The sequence below is a fragment of the Betta splendens genome, chromosome 4, assembly GCF_900634795.4.
Source record: "Betta splendens chromosome 4, fBetSpl5.4, whole genome shotgun sequence".
NCBI lineage: Eukaryota > Metazoa > Chordata > Actinopteri > Anabantiformes > Osphronemidae > Betta > Betta splendens.
The window spans coordinates 14833140-14841498 of record NC_040884.2 but is presented as its reverse complement, the minus strand read 5'-3'; positions in this window follow the sequence as shown (position 1 = coordinate 14841498).

Here is an 8359-nt window from a genome sequence, read left to right as displayed (position 1 = left end):
GACAACGAGGCCTGATATTTGAACCAGTCAGCAATGCCCATATGAATTTGGCTAATTCGATTCATAAACGCAGACTCCGTTTGAACTAGCGCGATCCACGCGTGGTAATTAATTAAAGTTATTAAAAAATGTAAAGAATAGCTTAAACAAAATAGGCAGCAGCTGCGTGAGCGATGCCTTTTGCGTGATTGTGCGTTTTCTGCAGACAGATGCGGATGCCCAGGCTCGAGCTGGGCGCGTGTGACGTCGTTTCGTGTGATTTCACGCGGCATGTGCTGGTGAGGACGCTTTGAGTGGGCCGCTGAGTTGATATTTATAGTTTGTGGCAGAGACGTAACGACGGACACACACAGGCGGACTCGGTGAAAGCGCCTCTGCGGACAGAGCGCTCGCGTGAGCGCGCGCGCCAGCCTGACACAGTTCCTAGGTTAAATCAAAAGCTGCAGCCTCAAACTCAAACAAACCGCGGAGGCACCGGGGGATTATTTGAAGGAGAAATTAATGCTCGTGTGATTATCCTCCAAACATGTTTATTTTTCATGCCGGCCGTTTTCTATTGATCACTGTCTGTCGAGCGTGTCCCGCGACTTTTCATCTGCGACCAGCTGCACATCACGGCTGCGCTCATCAGTCCTGTACAAATGTGTCCCATCCACTTCACACGCTAGCAGCCATGTTTGTGGTCAGAAAGTATTAACTTGATGCTGTTGAGATCATTCCTTGGTGAAAGGACTGTCTGCATGGCCTAATTACCCACCATTACTACAACAGTCTGCACTGTAGCGCTCGGAGGCAATGCTTTGGAGCTGCTTGCTTGGGATGATATAGGGCAAGAGCCTACAACGCCCAGATTTGTTCACTGTGCTGCTACAAATGTTATATTGGTATGAATGGAATTTGATTTAAGCTCAGCGCTTCTCCTGACATTTAAACGGCGCAATCGGAGTCTGCTGGAGGTTGAAATGATTGCTTTGAGACGATCAGTTATTACGCAGCGCTTTGGGGAAAAATCGCTTTTGCAAACGATTAGCATTTATTTAAAGTTAGCAAAGTTTCTCCATAGTAATGGAGGAGAGGCGTCTGATAGAGCGTTTTGAGGACCTTGAACACGTGGATTCCCGAGAAATACCAAGAAAGACGATGTCCCAAGTGATAGAAACCAGATGTCAGCCTGACGGACGGACGTTGCACAAGCACAAGTCACTTTGGCGCTACTTGTGTCGCAGTTTAACTAGAGGCGCATCTCAAAGTGCAGGCTTAATAATAAGTGGCTTGAACAGGACGCGGGGTTCCTCTAAATGACATTTGATACGGTTATTGGTGCAATCGAATTATGTGACTTTAAGTTTGCAATGAAGCGCAAAATGGCTAATTGTCCTGAACTCTGACATCAGCCGTCATTTGGAGCACTGGACCCCCGCTTTGCGCCCCCGCCTGGCGCTGACCGCTGACCCCTATATATATGTAAACCTATATATGCATTTATGCATATTCATGTTATGCATTACATGATAAAACGCTGATTAAAATTATTTTAACGTTGCCCCACTCGGTTAATACAGTTTCTATTCCAGTTTCAGTCGTTCCCTTCGCCTCTCGCCGTCTCTGCCTGCATCCTCTGCAGTCAGCCGGGGGGTGGGGGTGTGGGGGGGGGGTAGTGTCGCCCCGGGCCAAACATATGCTTCTTTCCATTGCACTAATCCAAATGCAGCGTGGAGGAATAATTGCTCGAGTGGCCGTGGCTTCGCAGGGGCTTTGTCCCTCACTGCTCCCGTCAGCCAAGCACACGCCATTTCAATCAACTCCCTCTCTCTTTCTGTCTGTATCAAACCCAGGACCTTTTATCAAACCAGACCCTCACGCTTCATAAACACGCAGCCACATCCCTTACAAAGTGTGTTTTTGTTTTTTTTCTCCCCTCACGTTGTTGCTGTCAGATCACCATATTTGGAGCACCGTCTTCATTAATATTGACAGTGCAGCACATTGGCTGGCTTTATTGGCAGAACGGTCGCATGAGCAATGACTACAAATGAAAATGAGTTTTTTCGGTGACTTTTGTCAGCGCCTCAGACTGTTTTAGAAGTGCCTTCCAAAGACCCGAAGCACCAAGCATTATTCAGTCAAGAAGGGGAAATCAGCTCGGTCCCCAACCAGAAAGTTAAGGCTGATTACAACTTGCTGTGATTTCTGGTTGTGTTATGTGTCATCAAAAGCTTTAGAAATCTATAAACCATTAGGAACAATTAATTATCACTACCACCACCAACAAAATTCACAATAATAATAATAATAATAATAATAATAATAATAATAATAATAATAATAATAATAATAATAATAATAATAATAATAATAATAATAATAATAATAATAATAATAATAATAATAATTTTAGCACAGTAAAATTTATATTAATATTTTCTAACACTGCACATTGTTAAAATGAAAAGAAAATTGTCAAAATAATTCAAACTTAAATGAACATATGTAATAGGTGGACAAATAGTCTGAACTGGAAAATGTTTTGCTAACTGACTTTAAATACCTGGATTCAATACAAGAGGTGATTCGATTGGGCTGCACAACCTTGTGTTCGCCTGTGATGAGTTTTCAAGCGTACACGCTTTCTGCAGCGTGTGCATGAAGGACATGAAAGTGAACACAGGCCCGTGTTGTGTGCTGTCCACGCAGACACCCGGTGCTTTAACGCGCCATGTCACCCTTTGCCTTATTGTCTGTGAATCAACGGTGAAAAATCACTCTAGTAAAATGGCGCATTTGCTAGGAAATCACATATTTCCACGGATAAGGAATGAAATAGGGGGGAGGTGGGGGGTAGGGGGTAGCAGCGCAGAGCCGTGGATGTCTGACTGAATTAATAGACATGATAATTTCACACTATTTCATAGTGAGCTATCTGTTCCATCACAGCAAAATAAAAGGGTCACTGCGCAGCTGTGGCAAACCCCAAGCGTTATTATGAAGTTTGATGATAGAACCCCCCTCCTTTTCTTCTTTCTCTCCCTCTCTCTCTCTCTCTCTTTTTCTTCTCCCTGGTACTTTGCTGCGGGCCAGCAATAGCTCGGGGCCACGCCGGTGCCTCCCCATGATAAAGGACTTATACTCTGCGCGCAAAGAAAGCCGCAGCAGCTTCTCTCTCTCCCGAACTAATCAACTCACTGGCTTGGCCCTTTAACGATTGGTATACACCCCCCGCCTCTCTCTCTCTCTCTCTCTCTCTCTCTCTCTTTCTGCATCCTTCTTTTACCACCCTTTCTCTTTTTTCACTGTGGGTTACTGCACATTTTGTTGAGCATTTTTATGTTTGTCAGTACGTCATAACCCAAACAACAACAACAACAACAACAACAACAACAACAACAACAACAACAACAACAACAACAACAACAATAATAATAATAATAATAATAATAATAATAATAATAATAATAATAATAATAAACAAGCAAAAAAGTACAAATTAAAGTCCATGCACTGTTAAAAGTCTTTTGTTGTTTAGATTTAAACGTACTTGAAGGTGTTGTTCATACAGTTTTTTGCCCTAATAAACTATTTACTTCTTCACTTTTGATATTTTTTTTACATTTTTTTTTGTTTGTTTTTGTTTTTTTCAGCGGATGAAAAATATTTTATTATTAATCCTTATTTCTTTAGTCCAAAATGCGTGTTGGCTCTTCTGACAATCTGAAAAGAACAACAAACACTTTTTTTATTCCTAATAATGATGCACATAGAACACATATTGTTTTTCCATTAGCCCTCATCTCTTTAAGGTTGTAAAAATGTCAAGGAGCTATGACCCTGTCTGTTCAAACATCTATAACTTTATGCATTAGGATGAAACACAGTCAGTGGTGGCAACCAGATGTTTGGTGCTAGAGTGAGTGTGTGAACAGTGTGAACTGTGAATGTTTTTGAGCATATCTTTCAGGTTTGTGATTTGAAAGTGCACCTATAGTGTCAAAAATAACCCACTTTGAAAGGGAGTCAGTTTAATAAATATAGGCCATTTGTATTTTTTCCTATTTACTTCACATGCGTTGACTGGCACATTATTGATTGACATTTGCGTTCTAACCGTGTGAGGAGTGGCAGTGAGAGATGGAGCGAGAGCCGGGTCTGCGACATGTGACAAAGGTCATGAGCTAGTTTCAAGCCAACGCTGCTGAGAGCACATGATGTGTGGGGTTTGGAGCTGACAGGAGAAGGCGGAGCCTGTTTTCTGTCCATATGACAACAAATGACTGTCATAAGAAGAAATACACATGGAACTAGGCCTCATCATGACCACATATTAGGCCAATAGTGTAATGTGTGATAAATATCAAAAGAAATCAGAGCTAACTATTTATTAAATTTCACCAATATCAAAAATAAAATCCACTCAACTGTATATAAATTATTTGTTTGTATTTTGTATACAAAAAGCAACACAACATGTATTTGCTTATATTCATATAAGATAGATTTGTTTGCAATCCTTATATTTGCTGCTTCTAATGTTTATGCAAAGAAAAAGACATTTTGCACCAGTCTCGTCTTTGCTGATTTTTGTAACCTGTCTGTTCGTAGGACATAAACTGCTTGTTCATGACCAGGCGCAAATTGCAACGTAAGTTTCTGTGACCAGCTGATAATAACGCATTAACTTTACATTAAACAGCCTCTTTATTAGCTTAAAGGAGAGGCCTGCGTGGCTGGGGGAGTTAGAGAGCTCGGTCTGGCCTCTCAGAGCCTGTGAAGAAATGGTTTTGATCTTACCACAGGCTAAACACTGTCAACAGGACTTGACATTGCAGAACAATTTCCCAATTACCTTTTGACATGCATATTGACACAAATGCGCAAAACTGTAATTTTCTCTCTGAATTTGTTAGCTTGAGGGGCTCACTTCCATTCCAGTGGACTGTCAGATGTGCTGCTCTCCTTCTCCCTGCCTCTCCTTTACTATCTCTCTCTCTCTCTCTCTCTCTCTCTCTCTCTCTCTCTCTGTATTCTTGTAAGCCGGTGTCCAAAGGATTCCCTCCTGACAGCTGGAACCGTTCAAAGACCATTTTGAAAATAGATGAAAACTGCTATGAACTTTAGTGGTTCTTCAATACATTTCATGCCAGTGTTTAAAGCTAATTGAAGTTCACGTTGAAGGTGTGGCTCAAGCTTCATGTTTTGTTTTTGGAGGCCTCACAGATGCAAATGGGACTTGATGGTCCATGAAGACGTTTCATCTAATACAATTGAGCACTCGTGTGCCAAAAAGCTCAACCTTTCCCAATAAACTTTGCAACTTTCACGAACATGTTGTCTCTCTGCCCTTAAATCTCAAGGTTCTGGGCAAACCGAACGTGCCAGATGACACTGAAATGCCATAATCACTGGGATGTTTCCTCTGCTTTGAGAAGTCCAGGCAGCAGGGAGGACAGAGGACGATGGCCATGTCATCGCGAGCCTGTCATCGCGGTCGACGTGATTGGCACGTGCTAGGCCACATTACAGGAGCCGGTGTTGATGGGAGGGCTACCCTCAGACTTCCTGCTACCAGGAGCCCGCCGAAAACTGGGTCAGACTTGGCTCCGCTCCGACCCCCTTTGCCCCGGCCTTGGTTCCAACGCGCGTGCTAATGGATGAGGAGGATCAAGCCTCAGGCCTCGGATAAAGGCCCAATCCGGCATCTCAGCCCTCCCACACTCATTTCCCAAATCAGAATCACATATTTATAGTATTTGGAGCCTCCTTAAAAGCAACCAAAATACACAGCATTTCCTCCAAGTTGGGCGATAATTGATGACACGTTCGGTGATCAGTGTGGGTTGCATTGTTTTTGACAGTACAGGCAGTGAAATGGCAAAACAGCATTTAATTGTTTTCAATAAAACACTTGAACGGGAATGTGTTTTTTACTTAATCACGAAAGCCTTTTTGGAGATGATGAACATCAGAAAGGAGAATTGAAAAGAAGCACAGGAGCGTATGCATCCCTGGAGATGAGCCCTCGTGACACCAGCACACGACCTGTTCTTAGGTGTTTAATACACAACAGAAAACAACGTTTCTTGACACTGTAAATAGTTGGTTTAAAAATAGTTCAGAGGTTTCCTCTGTAAAGAAATCAAGCAACATCATAAAGTTCTCACTCCTCTTATTGGGAAACCACATTAATGACTGTGGCGACAGCGGCTGCATTGACATATAGTTAACATGGAACCACAAGGCCTTTAAAGCAGAGTGCGGCCGTAACGTACGATCTGACGATCGGAAGCGTAGCAACGCACTAGAAGAGGGAATGCGGACGCTCCTGCATGAAACCTGAACGTTAAGCTGAACTATTTTCCTAACTCCCCCCCGCAAGTAGTTGCAAAGCAGATGTAAATGAGAAAATGTAAATGGCGCCTATGTGAATGCGCGACGGGCACCGTCTTCACCCCCGTCCACGGGGCCCGGCGCACACGTTCAAAGAGTGCAGCCCAAATGAGCTCCCGTCTTCATTCAGTAGTCACCTAAATTAAAGCAGCCACAACTAAGGGCTGGGGCTGAACGCCAAGGCTTTGCAGTCCATTACTACGACTGAAGGAAACGGTGCCCGGGGCTCCTCTAAAGTGTTGCGAAAAAACCTCATTGATAATTAAATGTTGGTTACCCCCGGTAAGCATCGTTCCCGCACTTTGCTTACCAATCAAACGCACGCCCACCGCTGCTGCCACTTGCTCTCTCTCTCTCTGTCTCTCTCTCTCTCTCTCCCTCTCTCTCTCCAGTGTTTATCAAGGAATCATGCAGCCTTCTAATAGGTGCCAATTAGAGCCAACGGGGGCTCTGGGGTTAATTATTCCCAACACATTATTTGATTGAGCGTATTTAGAGAGGTACAGTGCTGGGAAAAATGGTGACAGGGGCAGCGGTAGATAATACCTCGGTTACACACACACACACACACACACACACACACACACACACACACACACACACACACACACACACACACACACACACACACACACACTGGTATGAAGCAGCTGAGAAAACTTACTTTTTACAGCATTAAATTTTAATTTGCCTCTATGTCAAAGCAGCACAATATTAAAGGTTTCATGTTCTTCCTTCATTTCGGCACCAAGGTCAAATCAGGATCCTCGTATCATTTTTATTTCAAGTCTGCGTCATGCTTGTCCTTAATGGCTTGTGTTGATTTCTCAAGTTAGCGTGAGAATACAGAGTGCATGACAAAAGAGGGAACTTGTTAATAATTTGTACTGTTGAATAATCTCCCAGACACACGAACACAAGAAGAAAAATGCCCCCAAATGTATTAGATTTCACTGCCGAAGCAAACAAACAAAAACAACAACCCGGCGAACGAATCATTATTTCTTTCGCAGGTCCTTTCAAGTGCAACGTAGAGCGCGCGGCCATCAATAATACAATATCGTGTGAGGAGGGAGAAACAAATGTGGATTCAAGCGGCTCTCCTTGAACAGTAAACACTGGCAGGAGAAGAAAGTAAAGAAGGAGCACGACGGGAAATTTGTAGACACAATGAGCAGTAGGTATCTGATTTATGCTGGGCGAAGAGTTAATAATCATTATGCCCAAATAGTGCCTCTCTTCAGTCACACAGCAAAGAGGCAAAGACATAAAAGTAAGTTGAGAATGAAGCTTTTGACAGGTTGCTAATGGATCGCTGTAGGCCCATCTGTTTCACTGCAAATAGAGAAATGGTGGGGTTTTGATTTGGGTGTTGAAACTGTTACCACTGTCACTGTAAACAATAATTGTCAAACATATTTACCCCGCAATCGCTTTAGCAGATGTTCCGCTTTTTGTTTCAAGCGGCTTTTTTGTGTGTTGTATCTCCCCTCTGCAGACACACCACATGCCCCACCACCGCCGCCGCCGCACCCCCCGAGTGGAATACTGAGCAGGTATTTGCAAAAAAAAAAAAAAAAAGAGAGAGAAAGGTGCTCCAGGGCACGGCGTGCTAGGAATTGGGTGTGGTGGTGGTGGTGGGGCAGAGAGGAGGAGAAGTGAGAGGGTGGTGGGAGGAGGGGGGAAAGGGGGAGAGAGGCGGAGAGAGAAAGGGAGGAAGAGATTATCTGGCCCTTCATCAAGGGTGCAGACCCCCCTCCCCCCCTCGCTCCGTCCTCCTCTTGCTCCTGCCCGTCATGGAGCCCTGAGGGCCCCGTCAGGCAGCCCCCTTGCCTTGCAGCCATACAACCTCTTTATCACCCTAATCTGTTAATTGTAGGCGCTCAATTGGCACATGGTGGCTTTTTATTAGAGCCTCCCAACATTAACTAGGCAGAGTACGTAGAAAAGCTGGTGCGGCCCTCGTCTTTTCTGGTTT